Source organism: Hypomesus transpacificus, chromosome 7 (genome assembly GCF_021917145.1).
Source record: "Hypomesus transpacificus isolate Combined female chromosome 7, fHypTra1, whole genome shotgun sequence".
NCBI classification, from domain to species: Eukaryota; Metazoa; Chordata; class Actinopteri; order Osmeriformes; family Osmeridae; genus Hypomesus; species Hypomesus transpacificus.
In genome coordinates, this window is record NC_061066.1 from 6,257,363 (window position 1) to 6,270,795 (window position 13,433).

Consider the following 13,433-nt stretch of genomic DNA (forward strand, 5'->3'; position numbering starts at 1 on the left):
TCCTCAGCTCTAGCTTGTCCTACTCCTTCTTCCTCACTCGCTTTCTATCTCTGGTTTACAATTAATCATGGTAGAGTAGGCATAAGAGTTAACCTTAATTGATATCATTCATTTGCAATATGATAAAAATTATTTAACCTTAATTTGACCATTCTTGCTCTGATTTAACTCAAATTCATCGGGGAATTAAAGCACATCAAATCGCAATCTTAAAATCGTCTCCCAGCGTATAACTAAGCTAATTTAATTTAGTTCGAGATCGCTCGGCTGAACCAGGAAATGATATGCCGTGTCTGCCAAAGCTATCGGGCTCATAAAGTGGGAGGGGATCGGTAGAAACGCTGAGTTTGGCATGGAAAACCTGCTAGCGAGCAGGTTAGTTTCACAGAGTAAGTTACCATGGAAACTTAGCAAAAGGTTTCGTTACTTCTCTTTCTGGAACGTGGAACTCGGAGTATGCCTCTTTTCAGGGTTAAACAACTCAAAGTTTTCACTAAACCCGCTACCTTGAATACCCCCATGGTCTATTGTTGGTGTATTTTTGTGTAATGAAAATGAGTGTTTGAGTTTAGTTTACAATGTGTGATTTTGAGCATTGCCAATTGTGTGTGGTGTGTTGGTGCATTAAGAGTAAGAGTAACAAGTAACAAGGAAACTTGTTAGATGTATTGAAAAGATTGTCATAGAGATAAAAAAAAATAGTAAACTAGCCTTGCTTTGCCTTCATTTCAAATTATTCAAACAATTATGTTAATAGGGTACTTTGCCATCAAATAATAAGTGACTTATCACTGTATTTATAGGCCCAAAGTAGGCTTATTCCGCACACTTGGACTACACCACACGATGGCGTATTTATTGCTGCTGCAAAATGTTGCAGATCGTTCCCTGAGGAGGGAACACATCTTTCTTGACCATACTGATTTATTTGCAGAGAGCGACGAGTAGGCTACCTGTTGGAACGCTTTAGGCTACCAAGAGTAGTCCTCATGGATATTTGTAACACTCAACTGATTTCTAGGCTGTTTTTTTGCTTAAGAATTCAGATTAAAGTTAAACCATTCATTTTTTCACTTCATCAATTCTGCGCACTTCTCCAGATACACTGTGCACTGCATGAGTAATTGCATTCCATGCATCGGTTTTAATTACTGCTTGTATACACAGCTGACTCTATTAAATATGATGTGTCGTTTGTTGAAGGAGCAGAACCATGCATCTTACCTGGATCTGGTGAAGGCCTCCTCCCAAGCAGACCAAATCAGCTGTCGTCTAACTGTTCCAATCCAGAACCATGTACTCAGGCAGGCAGGCAGGAAAAAAGACAGTCAGACAGACAGTCAGGCAGAAATACAGACAGGCAGAAATACAGACAGGCAAAAATACAGACAGGCAGAAATACAGACAGGCAGAATACAGACAGGCAGAAATACAGACAGGCAGACAGCAGTGAAAATTATGTTACACAAGGTCAGGACGTGAATATAATGTGTTTTGCTTTCTCAATAACATTTGAGACAAGTTCAAGCTCATAATTTTCACATTTCAGAAGAGATCTGTATTTTAAGCACTTGCAAAAAAAAAAAAATCCACAATGTCATTCAATAGTAAATCCTATTGTGCAATACATGAGTTCTGCTGCTTTTCTTACAGTTGAAGGATACACAGTCATGTTGCAAAGAGGAGTCTTGTCTTCCCCGTCAATGACTAGAGATAAACAACATTTTGCTGATCAACTCTCATTGATGGGTTTGAAAAAGGACTGGAACCCCTCTCCTGGTTCCATCCTTACCCAGCTCGACAAAGTCCTTATCCTTGAGGACGTCGTTGATGGCGTCATCAGGGTGCAGCCGTTCCCCTCCTTGACAGGTACGCAGAGTGAAGCAAGCCTCCTCGTCTCCCTCCAGTCCCTTGGCCTGACGGTAGCGTCGCAGGGCCTCGAACCCCAACCACTGGACAGAGCGGGAGGGGTCATGGCAAGGCACCCTCAACCACTCTCCCCTCACCAACTGACACATGGAACATAACACAGATAAACGGAAGAGGAGACAGATAGTGAAAGAGAGACAGAGAGAGGGCACACAGGCTGTGAGAAAGATTGAGTGAGCGAAAGGCAGAGGTGGAGAGAGGGACTGTGAGATCCTGACACTTATAGGACTTGAAAGCTGAAGGGGCAATCACAATGTTTTACATCAGTAACTCATCTAACCGGTGTCACCATGTTCATGACTTTGTGTGTCATATTACAGTTTTTTACAATCACTTTGACACAAATTTCAGATCCTTGATGTCCTTTTTCAAAACTCTAGATACAAAACTCGAAACAGTCATTACTTGTAACACACACTGCCAAATGTTCAAAGCATAGCATTGTATGTTCATGTCTTTAAAGACACCTTGCGCATGCAGAATCATTCGTTCAAAAAATTAATTTATCATGAAAAACTATAGATCATCCACACACAATATACCCATAGTTTCACCATGTAGTTGTTTGTACAATCATTAGATATTGTACTACAAAATGTGTGATACATGTTTCATAAGACACTACATCACCATGGACAATGGACTAAGAGAAAATACTACAGATAGTGGAATCATTGAGCAAAATCAGAAATGTATTGATGAAATACAATCAATTACAGCAATTAAAGTTTTTTTTGTATCAAAGCAAACATAATTAGCTACAAAAGAAAACTATGCTACAGTACGTGAACATGTACTGCAGTGTTCCTCACCTGGCTCAAAAAACAAACAAACAAAGCAAAATACAGTAAAGGATTGACTGCTCTCATAAATTTCCATCACCCCTATCTTGTGGATTTGGCCACAAGTTTTCATTCACATCGCAATAGATGTTTTCATTTGACAAACATCTCTGAAAGAATCTCCAGGCATAGCGAATCCAGGCCTGACACTGGTCTGCCGTGATGTAATTGTATCCCTCATCCATGGCCTGGAGAACAGTATGTATCACACATTTTGTAGTACAATATTTCATAAGGGTGCCTATCGTACACCTCAATGTGAAGAACAATTCCTTAATAGGGTTAAGGAAGGGAGAGTTTGGTGTCAAGTACAAGGCTATACATTGACAAAGCAATTATAGTACAAGGCACGCATGCCTACACGTGCTGCTGGTTTTCAAATCTGAAAACATTATGGTTTAGTCCAATTTGTTCATGTTTCATAGTAATTGGTGTCAATGGATCTTGTTATACTGAAACTTTCATGTTCTAAACTTGGAATATTGTTTGTCAGTTCCTGCAAAACTACGCGTTAAGAGTAATGCAACAGTTACTTATCATTTTGAGCAATAGTATCAATTGACCAATTGATTGTTAGATCATTGTAATGTAAGGAAATGACAGACATTTCAGATGTTATGTGTGAATTTGCATTTTGAAATTGTGATACTTTGATGTTTAGTTGTGTCATTTTGAACAGATGATTATAGTTCAATGAACAAATGATCTAAGGTGAATGTGTATTGTATCCAAGCAATTGAAAATTGCGTTGGCGTTTTGAAAAATGTGCATTTTGATCATCAGTTGTGAGTTTTGTAAAAGGACATCAAGGTTCTGAAATGTGTGTCAAAGTGATTGTAAAAAACTGTAACTGGGCCCAGACAATATCATTGGCTGAAAGAACAGAGCATGGTCAGGGGCAGTGAGAGGCCGAAGATGGAGCCACAAACCGAGATACCGGTGTCCGTGTGTGTGTTTGTGTGTGCGTGTGTGTGCCTGTTGGGGGTGGTAAGTCTGTTTACCCCCAAATTGAAGCACAGGCTCAGAATAAAAATAACAAACACCAAACAAGGATTTTCCCATGAAAAACGTTAACCAACAACTTTCTGATACCATACTGAGGCCACTCCAACACACCCAGTTGACAGGTGTCTGACGTGCGGTCTACACTTAACAGACGTGGTCCTATGTGCCTGAGTTCACTCTGTGCATGTGTAAACTCCTCATTTCTTCCTCATGATTTGTGGGCTGGTGAGCTTTCAAAGATGAATGACCGCATGGCTGCGCCAGCGATAGGACCAGTGCTGGTGAAGTGGTAAGGGGTGGAGGAATGTGTGTCTTTGCATGTGTATGTATGTATGAGAGAGAGAGAGATGTAGAGAGAGAATAGAACTTGAGAATGAATGTCAGGTGTAGGGCTCATCCTCGTGAAAGACAAGGAGAAAAAGAAAGAGTGTAGGAAAGATAGGACAGGAAGAAGTGCGGAGCTGGTCCGTCCTTGCGTGTGAGCTTGTGTACACAGGGCCCATGCAAACATCTGTCAGCTGGGGAGGACGAGCAACAGAGAGAGGAGAGAAGGGCAAGGGAGGATTAACACTGGTACCATTCCACAGCCAAAACACCCAGATGAAACAGCATGTAAAAAAGCCACAATAATAAAACCTCCCCTCTATAGAAGCAGGGCTATGAACTTAATATCAGTTAATTGACCTGACTCTGACACAAATCTCCACGACCATTTGGTTACCACGCCCTGCCCAGCATCTATGGTCAAAGGGTCATCGTGGTAGGGGGGGCAACCGGAAGTGGCCTCTGTCAGGCACACGCCCACACTCCTCTATTTCCTCCTATAGAAATGCAGGGATCGCCCCTTGCCTTTTCCTCCGGCAGCTCCTGTTGGCTGCTTCCTGTGCTGGTTCCACTCGGTGAATAAACAGGCTGTCTGTGCGATCAAGAATCCTCAAAGGTGCACACACACACACACATCTAGTTCAACATATCCACCCAACAAACAAAAACATGCACGCATCTACCCTGTTTCGCATGTTCCCTTTCCCTCTCTCCTCCAACCTCATCATACACTCCTGCCTGTTCCTTCTGTCCTCCCATCCTTTACAAGACATGCTATAAATAACAACTCCCCCTGGTCTATGTGCACCATCCCGGTTGGGCAGATTTCCTCAGGATACTTCCCGAGTCTGTGTGGGGGAAGAAGCCCAGCTGCCTGCAGAGCCAGTGATAGAGCCAGTTCAGCCAGTGTGAATCCGGCCATCCTGTTTACCATCAGCACAGTCCCACGGTAGCAGGCAGAGATACAGCCGGGGTCTGTTTCAGCATCACCAGTAGAGATCGGTCTATCAGTTTGACCCCCAGGCGTCACTGATACCGTCCAAGTCATCGGGGAGATAGCTGTCTCTTGGGCTTTGCGTACATCGAGTCTGGAGAATGTTCCGTGAAGTTCCTGCCCTCCCCCGACCATGTCATCCAGAACCCCTCATCCTCTTCCCTGAATCCAGATACAGAACTCAGATACCACACCCCTCCCCCACCCCCTGGTTCACCATACTGACCCCCCTCTTTCCTTCCACTCACCTCTAACCCCTGGCCCTCTTTCTGCCCCCCCTTCAAGGGAGCGCTAGGTGCGGGTTACAGAGTTGAGGGGAAAGGGGAACAAGGGAGTTGCCCAGTCAGATTGCCATGAAAAGTATTTGGTTGCCGAAACTCCCCCACTAACACACGCACTCACACACACACACACATATTAGAGTGTCTCCGGCTGGTACCAGGATTCTGATAACGAGGTGTGGTGCATTCTGGGTCTTCTCACTGAGCATGGAGCTTGGTTGCCTTCTCCACACAGCTAAACAATACTCTCTCTGTGTTTCTTTCTTCATGCTCCTTCATGATCCCGCGCACACACAGACAAACTTATATCTGCAAAACTGCTTTTATTTATTTTCATTATAAGACACTCACCCCGTAAGGTGTGTTAACCATGTTGACTAAAGATGCACATTCAAGTACCGTAATTTTCGGATTATAAGCCGCGCCTTTTGTTGCATTTTTCGACCCTGCGGTTTATATAACGTGCGGCTAATCTATGGATTTTTACAACTAACGGCTAACGGATAATACATTGGAGCTTCCTCAAGCAGCCATCTCTTTCCCGACAACTAATTACATATGGTAATTAAACATTAAAACACCTGCGGTTCATAGTCCAGTGCGGCTTACATACAGTGCCCTCCAAAAGTATTGGAACAGTGAGGCCAATTCCTTTATTTTTGCTGTAGACTGAAAACATTTGGGCTTGACATCAAACGATGAATGTGAAACCAGAGATCAACGTTTCAGCTTTTATTTCCAGGTATTTACATCAGGATCTGATGCACAAATTAGAAAATATCACCTTTTTGTTCGAACCCACCCATTTGTCACGTGAGCAAAAGTATTGGAACATGTGACTGACAGGTGTGTTTTGTTGCCCAGGTGTGTCCTATTACATACATTATTCAATCAATAAATACCACTGAATGTCTACACTCAGGTTCAGATTGGGTAAGATAGGTTTTGTCTAGGCAGACTGTATTCAGAGGTGAAAACAACATGAAAACCAGAGCGCTGTCTTTGGGTTAAAAACAAGCAATTGTGAGTCTTAGAGAAGATGGAAAATCAATCAGAGCCATTGCAGAAACATTGGCCATAGCCAGTACAACCATTTGGAATGTCCTGAAGAAGAAGAAAACTACTGGTGTACTAAGTAACAGACGTCAAACAGGTAGACCAAGGAAAACATCAGCAGTTGATGACAGAAACATTGTGAGAGCTGTAAAGAAAGACCCTAAAACAACTGTTAGTGAGATCAGCAACAACCTCCAGATGGCAGGAGTGAAGGTATCACTATCTACTGTTCGCAGAAGACTTCATGAACAAAAGTACAAGGGCTACACCAGAAGATGCAAACCACTCATTAGCAAGAAGAATAGGAAGGCCAGGCTGGAATTTGCCAAAAAGTACAGAGATGAACCTCAAAAATTCTGGGACAAAGTTTTATGGACTGATGAGACAAAGATTAACTTTTACCAAAGTGATGGAAAGGCTAAAGTTTGGAGAAAGAAAGGAACTGCTCATGATCCCAAACACACAAGCTCATCTGTGAAACACGGTGGAGGTAATGTCATGGCTTGGGCTTGCATGGCTTCTTCTGGGACGGGCTCATTAATCTTCATTGAGGATGTAACACATGATGGCAGCAGCAAAATGAACTCGGAAGTCTACAGAAACATTTTGTCTGCCAATTTAAGGAAAGATGCAACCAAACTGATTGGCAGAGCCTTCATCATGCAGCAAGATAACGACCCAAAACACACTGCCAAAACAACAAAGGAGTTCATCAGGGGCAAGAAATGGAAGGTATTAGACTGGCCAAGTCAATCTCCAGACTTAAACCCTATAGAGCATGCATTTTACCTGCTTAAGAGGAGACTGAAGGGAGGAACCCCACAAAACAAACAACAACTGAAAGAGGCTGCAGTGAAAGCCTGGGAAAGCATCAAAAAGGAAGAATGCAAAAGTTTGGTGACGTCAATGGGTCACAGACTTGCTGCAGTTATTGAAAGCAAAGGATTTGCAACTAAATATTAAGTCTTATTCACTTAAATATGTTTTAAGTATATCTGTTCCAATACTTTTGATCACATGACAAATGGGTGGATTCAAACAAAATGTGATATTTTCTTAGTTGTGCATCAGATCCTGATGTAAATACCTGGAAATAAAAGCTGAAACGTTGATCTCTGGTCTCACGTTCATTATTTGATGTCAAGCCCAAATGTTTTCAGTCTACAGCAAAAATAAAGGAATTCGCCTCACTGTTCCAATACTTTTGGAGGGCACTGTATGTACACATCATTCAATTTAGCTGCTGCGGTTTATATAACGGTGCGCCTTATAGTCCAAAAATTACGGTACTTGACTTTGTAGAGCTGTTTTGGCAGCCCCTTTGTCACTTGTCACCCAGACACTCGTCTGGGACAGTCGTTGATTTGTGTGAATGCTAAAATGACAATCACACCTTAATGACACACCTCTGGAGAGGTGATCTCAACAGTTGAAGAGGAAGGTGGACATAGGAAGACTCTGAAATTATCATTAAAAGTTGTGTTCTTGTAAATATCGTTCTAAACAGCTTTTAATGTCATGTTTGATTTGCTTTTGTTTCTTATTTTATGTATTACATTCTAGTAATAATTTTAACACTGTAACATGTACATGTACAAGGTTTACAGAGTTTGTGCCTGCAGCAGACCAACATGTGTTTAACATATTCCCTTGTCTTGCAAGGGCACCACTTGGTCTACTGCAGCCCTGATTAATGATCCAATTTGAATTTGTATGCGTTAGACAACTTTTCAGTCATGTGACCGGTGTCCCCATTTTAGTCAGGTTTGGGTGTATATAGGAAGAAGTTTTACCAATCACTTCAAGTTTTGTTTACGATACAGCTCCGGTGCGTTAGGCTCCTAGTCTTCATTGTGAATACCTTTGTTAACCATTGCTCTGAAGGTGTGTTTTGTATTTAATGATATTTCATTATCATTGTATTGATTATCTTACTATTTAGATAATAAACTATTATTGTGCATTTTGACGTTACTTGTTCTCTTTGAAACGTATCTATCAAGCTACGGCGGTGAAAACTTAGATCTAGGCTGGTTGATGCGGCTAACTGATTATAAACATAGACTTTTGGAGTAGGATTTAACTTAAGGCCTCTGAGTCACTTACAGTGGATCTCCACACTCCGAAGGAATTTACCGGAGCCTCTGAGTGATCGATTACATATCCACCTAGGTCTACTATGGTAAAATCCATATTATAGTAGAGATAAACGACTGTTTAGTGAACATGCATACTTTAGTGTCGGTGCTCTGATCAAGCAGACGATTTTTGCATGTCATTAACTGTTTAGCGCTCGAGGTTACAGGTAACACACTTGTGCACATGTCTTAAAATTGGAGTCAGATATTAACGAGTCAACTATCTCCCTGAGAATCTAACCTAAAGTGAATTGTGGTTCCCAAGCCAGGGACAAACACCAAGCGTCTCTGGCCTTTCGATTCACTGCCTACAATTTGGTGACCCCGACTACGTGATATGTTTCGAGCAATTCAGTTACAGTTTGGTATACCGGCTTTTCAAACCATGGTGCGGTGAGTAAGTATTTACAAATGTAGCCTACATTAATTGTGTTCCGCCTGGTTCTGTTGGTAGAAGCCTATTACTAGTTTCTGATATTAGCTCCTGCATAAAAAGAACAAAAAATGGAATGGGAAATTGAAATTAACCAATTACTTAACCTATGGGAAGAAGTTAGCGTTAACCGAACGTTATCTGAATTGAGCAAGAAAGACAAGAACGGTCTTAAAACTGATTTTACGCTAGCTGAAATAATTGAACATTGGCGAACTGTAGGAGTCCATAAAAAGAAAGCAAAAAAGTAACAAATATTGAAGATTACTGTACATCTAATTGGCAAATGTCTTCTCAACTCTGTCCTCAAAGCAGCGACTCCTTTTTGTGCCACAAGGCAACACACCGCTAAGAAAAGCAGTGAAGAGACCAGCCATGCTGGCTCACATTCTACTGTACTGATGAGTGTTCAGACAAAGACAGTGTAATTGGTGCGCAAATTCCCAAACCGCGTTCTACAAAGAACCGTCGTGCTCCTGATCCGCCATGCAATGCTGCCATAATTATGGCGACAGAGGTCAAACCCAAGCCCCATCGGCCCCCTCATATACAGTGTAACTTCTGTAAAAGACAAGGACACACCGAAATGCGATGTTGGGATCTTGGCAGAAATATGCCTATTCCACCCACACGCTTGTTTTATGCTAACAACAAAGTTAGATTTTGTCGTGCTTGTCTAAGAAGTGGCCACACTGAGTCCAAATGTTGGGATCTGGGAAAGGGTAGGCCTCCTCCATTTTTCATGCAGCATAAGCTGAGCCAATTTATCAAGACAAACAAACCTTAAACTTTTTAACGTGATTACATGCAATTCGTTGTAGAATTTGGTTTAAAAGCCGAAGCCGCCTGGAATCAGCTGAGAGCGTATAGCGTCATACTGAAGAGAACTTCGAGAGCGCTGCATTGACTGCGAGTGATCAAGGCTGTAGTATTTTATTGAGTTTAGCTAAAAGTTCGTCTCTTGGGCAGAGCAGAAGGGTCAGCAGTTAGATAACCAGTTCAAACTGGTCAAGGAGGAGCTAGCCAGTGAGTCATTTTCGGTTTCAGGGTACTCAGGGTATTCTTTTGTGTGACAGTAATTGGGGGCGTTGTAGAATTTGGTTTAAAAGCCGAAGCCGCCTGGAATCAGCTGAGAGCGTATAGCGTCATACTGAAGAGAACTTCGAGAGCGCTGCATTGACTGCGAGTGAGTCCACCCTGACAGCAGACGACTTCTCCTTCGACTTCTTCTTTGAGAAAAAAGTCGCAGACGTTAGCAGTCGGTTCCCTAAACCCTCCTTTCCTACCCCCTCACCCTCCATGACTGACCCAACTAAATGTCTAAACTCTTTCTCTCCCCTGTCCGAGGCAGGGCTCTCTGACCTCATTCTCTCTCATTGCCCCACCTCCTGTCCCCTTGATCCTGTCCCCTCCCCTCTCTTTCAAACCATCTCCCCCTCTATCATCACTTTTCTGCTCCATGTTCTAAACTCCTCTCTTACCTCTGGCACCTTCCCCTCTGCCTTCAAACAGGCCAGAGTTACCCCTCTACTCAAAAAACCCTCCCTTAACCCTGCCGTCCTCCAGAACTACAGACCGGTATCACTGTTACCCTTCTTCTCTAAAACAATGGAATGTGCTGTATCTAACCAACTGTCTTTCTCTCTTTCTTTCTCAGAACAACCTGCTTGACCCCAACCAATCGGGCTTCAAGACCGGCCACTCCACAGAGACTGCCCTCCTTTCAGTCACCACTGCCCTCCAGTCTGCCAGAGCGGCTTCGAGGTCATCCGTCATCATTCTGCTGGACCTTTCTGTGGCGTTTGATACGGTTAACCACCAGATCCTGCTCTTCAGACTTTCTGAGATGGGGATCACTGGCACTGCACTCCAGTGGATCTCATCCTACCAGTCGGGAAGATCCTACCAGGTCTCCTGGGGAGGCAAACTGTGCTCCGTCCTTGGACCCCTCCTCTTCTCTCTGTACACCACCTCACTTGGACCAATCATCACCTCCCATGGCTTTTCCTACCACTGCTACGCTGATGACACGCAGCTGTACCTTTCGTTCCCCCCGACCGATCCGGGGATCTCAGCTAGGATTGAGGCCTGGCTCGCAGACATCTCCGCCTGGATGACCAAGCACCACCTCCAGCTGAACCTCGCCAAAATCACCTCAATCACCCTGGGATCTGCGACGGTGACCCCCTCATCCTCTGTCAGGAACCTTGGGGTTACCATGGATGACAAGCTCTCCCTCACGGCCCAAATTGCTGCGGTCTCCCGGTCGTGTAGATTCACCCTCTACAACATCCGGAAGATCAGGATATACCTGTCTGAGCACTCCACCCAGCTGCTTGTCCAAGCAATGGTCCTCTCCAAGTTGGACTACTGCAACTCGCTGCTCGCCGGTCTCCCAGCATGCGCAACCCGCCCTCTTCAGAGGATTCAGAACGCAGCGGCCCGCCTGGTCTACAATCTACCCAGACGCTCCCACGTTACCCCGCTCCTCATCTCCCTCCACTGGCTACCCATAACGGCCCGCATCAGATTCAAGACCCTGGTACTGACCTTCCGAGCAGTGAACGAACTGCACCCGACTACATCAAGTCTCTCCTGCAGCCTTACACCCACACCCGCCACCTACGGTCTTCTTCAGACAACCGCCTGGTGGTCCCACTGCTCAAGACCGCCCGGTCCCAACACAAGCTCTTCTCCTGCCTGGCCCCCCAGTGGTGGAATCAACTCCCCACCTCCATCAGAGATACAGACTGTCTCTCCACCTTCGAGAGAAGGCTCAAGACGCACTTGTTCCGGGAGTACAACGGTACTTAGGAATGGTTTGCTGAACCCAACGCTAGTTTCCTCACAATGACTCTTGCTTAGACTGTTGCTCTTGTTGGTTAGTGGTAGCTGATTTGAAATATTTGAAATTATATTTGAAATATAATACAGTTGTATTATATTTAATCCTATTTTTATTGCTTTCCTACAGGTACACTTGCACTTAGAGATTCATGCTGTGTAATTGTAATTTGCTTAACTACATGCTCTTATGGTTTCTTCCCTTTAGCACTTATTTTTTGGTTGTTCACAATGTGTACTTCTGTTTTTGGCTACCTGCAATGCTTTGGGGCTATCTTGTTGTTATTATCAGTGACCTATGCACTTTGTAAAGCTCTCTCTTGGAAGTCGCTTTGGATAAAAGCGTCTGCTAAATGAATAAATGTAAATGTAATTCCAACTATCTTTTACATTTGCTTAATTCAGGTCCAAATTGTGATATTGCTACATTCCTACTGTATTACCCCTGTGTTTAGTCTGTTCCACTGTAAGTGACTCAGAGGCCTTAAGTTAAATCCTACTCCAAAAGTCTATGTTTATAATCAGTTAGCCGCATCAACCAGACTAGATCTAAGTTTTCACCGTCGTAGCTTGATGGATACGTTTCAAAGAGAACAAGTAACGTCAAAATGCACAATAATAGTTTATTATCTAAATAGTAAGATAATCAATACAATGATAATGAAATATCATCAAATACAAAACACACCTTCAGAGCAATGGTTAACAAAGGTATTCACAATGAAGACTAGGCGCCTAACGCACCGGAGCTGTATCATAAACAAAACTCGAAGTGATTGGTAAAACTTCTTCCTATATACACCCAAACCTGACTAAAATGGGGACACCGGTCACATGACTGAAAAGTTGTCTAACGCATACAAATTCAAATTGGAGCATTAATCAAGGCTGCAGTAGACCAAGTGGTGCCCTTGCAAGACAAGGGAATATGTTAAACACATGTTGGTCTGCTGCAGGCACAAACTCTGTAAACCCTGTACATGTACATGTTACAGTGTTAAAATTATTACTAGAATGTAATACATAAAATAAGAAACAAAAGCATATCAAACATGACTTTAAAAACTGTTTAGAACGATATTTACAAGAACACAACTTTTAATGATAATTTCAGAGTCTTCCTATGTCCACCTTCCTCTTCAACTGTTGAGATCACCTCTCCAAAGGTGTGTCATTAAGGTGTGATTGTCATTTTAGCATTCACACAAATCAACGACCAGTGACAAAGGGGCTGCCAAAACAGCCCTACAACTTTTTCACACATGAAATAAAAACATAATGTACAAATGTTTTTAGTGAACAGGTTGAGGGTTTCAGGAAAGGTTACATCTGATGTGCTCTGGTTATTTTAAGAAAAAATCACATTCTTGTGTGTGTGTCAGGAAAGCTTCCCCTTCCTTTCCCAACTAGCCCAGTTTTTCCCTTGGCCTGCCCAGGCAGGGATCATCTGAGGTGGGATGGTTTTAGGGAGTACGTAACTCTCCGGTGCTCTCTCCATAGTAACCCTCGGCTCTGACCATCTGGTCAACGCTGGGGGAAGCTGCTCTATTCAGCGATGTGAAACAGTGCCCGACAGAGAGGGGTAAA